A 4162-nucleotide genomic window follows, 5' to 3' on the forward strand; every position below is an offset into this window, starting at 1 on the left:
TTTGTCTCACACTCACCTTTCTTATTCTCCCTTTTAGGGTGAATGATTGTTTATAGGGATGCTCTATTTTCTAACTTTTTACCCCTTCCACATTTACAGACCTGTAATGGAGATCCAGTCACCTGCTGCAGGAAGCACAATCCAGCTTCCTAACCCTAAGGAAGAGACCCTATCAATATTGCCTCTGCTTTTGTGATCAGGGTAGTAGTGCAATATTGCTTATAGGGTCTTTTCTTTGGAGGGTATTCTTCACAGGAGAGAGGAAAGCAGCATGCTGGTCAAGCTGAGGCAAAAGTTTATGTAAATTATTAACATTGTGCAGAGAAGCTATTGTGAACGTAAATGCGCCTGTGACAAATAATTGTGCATAGATGCTAATGCAGTGACTCAAGTTGTGAGTAATTGGTATATTTTTGATATAGGCGGGGTACTGAAACAGCCTGGTATTACAAGCACGAACAGTTGTACTTGATTGAAACTGGAGTAACCCAGCCTGTCTAGATTTTAAAATAGTATGGGATAGGAGCGGTTTGAAGGGTGCAGATTTTACATACTGACATAAAGACCAGTTGAGAAATGGAAGGATATACTTAACCACGTTTGCTGTTTGTATTCCTGCCCTCAGTCTGAAAACCAGGATTTTATATTGCACCTGAAGCTATAATCCCCGTAACCTTCAAAACAAATCTAATTGAACTGATTAGCAAATTAAGTTTGATCCAATAGCGCCTGGTCACATAAGCAGCAGTTTATGGGGCTGTGATTTATATTATACTACGGGTAAATAACTGACTGTGTGGTTCATGTAGATTGCCCCAGCCCCTCTGTCTAATTGTTGTTTGAAGGCTGGGTCCTCAGAACACGTGGGCAATGGCTTTGTACTGTTATCTGATTAATAAAAAGGTCCTTTCTGCGAGCTGTATGCTAAGATATGTGGGAAAGTGGTGGGAGAGAGGGGTGTTAAGTCTCTTATTCCTCTTTGTAAATTATCAGCTGAAGGAGGAGGGGTTGACAGAAGCCTGAAATGACTGAGTGGGTGGCCTGTAGCAGTATTTTCAGGTGGTCCCCTCACTCTCTTGTGGGACCTTTGAGGCCCAGGAAAAGGGTGTAGGGGGAGGGGACTTCAGACTGGATTAGAAAACAGCAAAGCAGCCCTTGGCCAGAGGGATTTCTAATCAATTCCCTCCAGCAGCAGGACAGGAGCCGCCTTGGAAACGCGGTACCACTCCTTACAACCGCAGCTCATGGCTGAGCCTTCTCTGCAATGTGATAACAGTAACTCTGATGCACTCCTCAGGGCTGTGCGTCAGTGACCTGGAGAAGCCAGGCTGGGTTTAGGAGTGGGGAGTTTTTAAAATGGGGGGGAAGGGGGTTACCCACTATAGATGAGCCACTCACTTGTTTCACGGTTGATTCTATTTGCTGCCCTTTCTTTAAATCCCATGCTCCCATTTTCCAGGGTGGAAAGCATCTTGTGTCATTACAAAAACAAAGAAATCGCCCCCTTCTTGTTCCAAGCCTGAGCCACGGCCTGCACTGGGAACCACCAGGCAGGCTGCCACTCTTTCCCTGTTGCACTACTGTCAGACTTGTAGCTAGCAGTGCAATAATGAAAGGGCGTCAGTCTACTGGGGACCAGCCTTCCTTCAGTGACAGCCTGCAGGGGAGGGGTCTGGATCAACAGGCCTGAGGCCCCTCTGCTAAGAATTAGGTCGCTCTCGCCTCCTCCACAACCTTAAAAAGAGGCCTTTTATTGTGTAACTTTGTTTTCAGCCATAAAGCAGCTGAGATCTGGGAAAATGAATCTGTTTCTGCTCATTCTCCCTGGCTGGCTGGAGGGGAAAGGTGAGCTGAGCAGAGAGCTAGGCAGGCACTGAAATCGTACATGCCTGGAGAGTGAACAGAAAAGAAGACACCTCAGCACACTCGGTATCAATGGTGAGAGGAAGCGCAGGCTTTTGAGAGAAACCCAGAATCCTAGATGTCTGAACTACAGGGGGAGGAGGACAGGGAGTGGTTAATGTACAGATCCAAAAATAAAGTCATTTCACCCATTTCTTTTTCCGCCTTTTTTTTGTGGTCAGTTTTATTTCATCTTGCCGGAAATTTACCAATATTCAGCAGCATGAGGTGGATTTAAAAAAAAACAAAACAAAACAAAAAAGCGCCACAAAACAAAACAAAAAAAGCCGCCCAACTTTTCTTTCTTCAACGCTTCTCGGGTTGTTATGGTTCAAGTTGTCAGAGGGATGAGGAGAGATACTGGAGTCAACAGAAAAACAAAAATCTTCCTTCCTGTGAAGCATGGAAACACAGAGTTGATCCTACCACATGCCACCTTCCATCAATCGAGTGGAGGGGCTAAGGGATCAGGACAGGCAGAAGTAGTGAAGGGGGAGGCAGTGAGAGGAAAGAGGTAGGGGGAACAGGGTAGTGGGTATAAGTGAGAAAGGGGGTGCTGGGGGGAAGTTACCAACTGAACTAGATCAGCACAGCCCTAGCTACATCTGTGAGCTGGGCTGGGCAGTGCAGGAAATAGCCCTGTGATGATTGGTGGCTATGGTGAAATGAATGCTTTGGGAGGGGGTGAGGGGAGTGGGGAAAAGAGCTGAAAAGGGTATTTCTGTTAGTGAAGGACCTTTCCATGCTGGCCTATTGAACCTGCACTTCTCTCGGGAATGATTTCTGCTCCAGCAGGACTTTTTGCAGAGGAAAAATTAGCGCAGAAGCAGGCTGGCTGTGCAGGAGGGATGCAATCTAATCCTAATGAAAAGGCTTTTACAGTCCCTGATCCATTTCCTATTTCTTTGGGATACTCTGTGTCTCTCTCATGCGCACACACACAGGGATCCTTCCCTGCAGTCTCTCCCTCCCTAGCTTCACCTTCAGGCTTTGCACACATACAAAATGGCTGCAGGCAGCATGTGGGTGGGCATGGATCGGGCAGGAAGCTGCTTTTTTTTTTTTCTTCTTTCCCACCCTGCCTGCCCAGGAAGGCCCTTCTGCTTCTCCTTGCCGGGGTATTGCGCTCTGCATAACTGGGTGGAATCGAGGGTCTCCCAAGTGTCAGCTATGTGCAGAATGGGGGCTGGGGAGGGGAAGGACCAGTTTGCATGAGAAGGGGACCTGCTGGGCCCCAGTGTTTATTTTTTTGCTGACCTTCTGGGGATATGGTCAGTGAGAGCTGTGACAGCTGCTGGAAGCGGCAGGGGCTTTGAAGATTGCAGGGGTTGTGACCTGGAGGCCCCTTTCCTCTCTCAGTCCCAGGAGCTGCGGAGTCAATCAGGGAGAAGGGGAGGTGAAGCAGGGGCTGCTCTTTAGCCATTTTTCAATCCGTGAATGAAACAGGAAAGGACAAATGCAAGAAGAAAGAGGAGCAATTACTTCCACTATGGTGAATTGCTGAGAAGGGGAATTTCTCTCCAGCCAAGGCTTAAAACAGTGATTAAAAAACACCCGCTCCCAGCCCCCAGCACTGTGGCCTGCTCTGAATTAAGGGCTATTGCAAGTTGATATTGGTAAATAAGAACAGACTTTTGATTTTCCCCTTACAAACTGTTCTCGACCACAGAGATACAGCTGCCTGCCATTTCCACCCTGACCCCAAGCTCTGGTCCTTGTAGGGGAGCCTCGCCCATCCCCCACCTACCCCTTCCAGTTCAACTTCTCCACGGCCCCTTTCCCAAGGGGGTTCACGCCGAAACTTCTTTCCCTTTGCAAAATGGCGCTGCACTGCGTGGACTGGTCCACGACAAAGTGTCATAAATAGCGACAGCAGCACTACCCTTGCCAAAATAAATGAACAAAGAACATTTGGTGATGCTGGATCCTTGATTTTTTTTAAATGGTGTTTGTTCACTGGGGAATTTGCACCATTTGGCAGTCTGCCACGGGGCTCCCACCCCTTACCTTGAATTGGGGAGGCTCCTCTAGGCCTGGCAAGCCATATTTCATTTTTTTAAATTATTTTTTATTTCGAGATGACATGGGCTATGCGTCTTTCCTTTTAGGCTAGTAATCAGAACAGCAAACAGGGTGACTGCTTTCAGCTGACCACGACACAACAGAGGCAAGGAAAGCAAACAGCAGGCTTTTCAGTTAAGTGACCTCTGTGTAAACTAAGTCCTGTGTTGGTTACATAATGCCATTTGGGGTTTGGGTT

The 4162-nt window shown here is 47.4% G+C and overlaps 1 long non-coding RNA gene across 1 annotated transcript; it reads right to left on the reverse strand.

The window, feature by feature from the left end:
* Positions 1 to 2008: 2008 nt before the first annotated feature.
* Positions 2009 to 3674, reverse strand: LOC137147577 (uncharacterized). Its single transcript, XR_010918248.1, has 3 exons — positions 3650 to 3674; positions 3160 to 3270; positions 2009 to 2295 (listed from the first exon to the last, which is right to left on the reverse strand). It is a non-coding gene; the product is annotated as an uncharacterized lncRNA (long non-coding RNA).
* Between the last annotated feature and the right edge of the window lie 488 nt (positions 3675 to 4162).

The sequence above is a fragment of the Emydura macquarii genome, unplaced genomic scaffold (genome assembly GCF_026122565.2).
Source record: "Emydura macquarii macquarii isolate MOO-44397 ecotype Brisbane River unplaced genomic scaffold, CSIRO-AGI_Emac_v2 contig_554, whole genome shotgun sequence".
In the NCBI taxonomy this organism is placed as follows: Eukaryota; Metazoa; Chordata; order Testudines; family Chelidae; genus Emydura; species Emydura macquarii.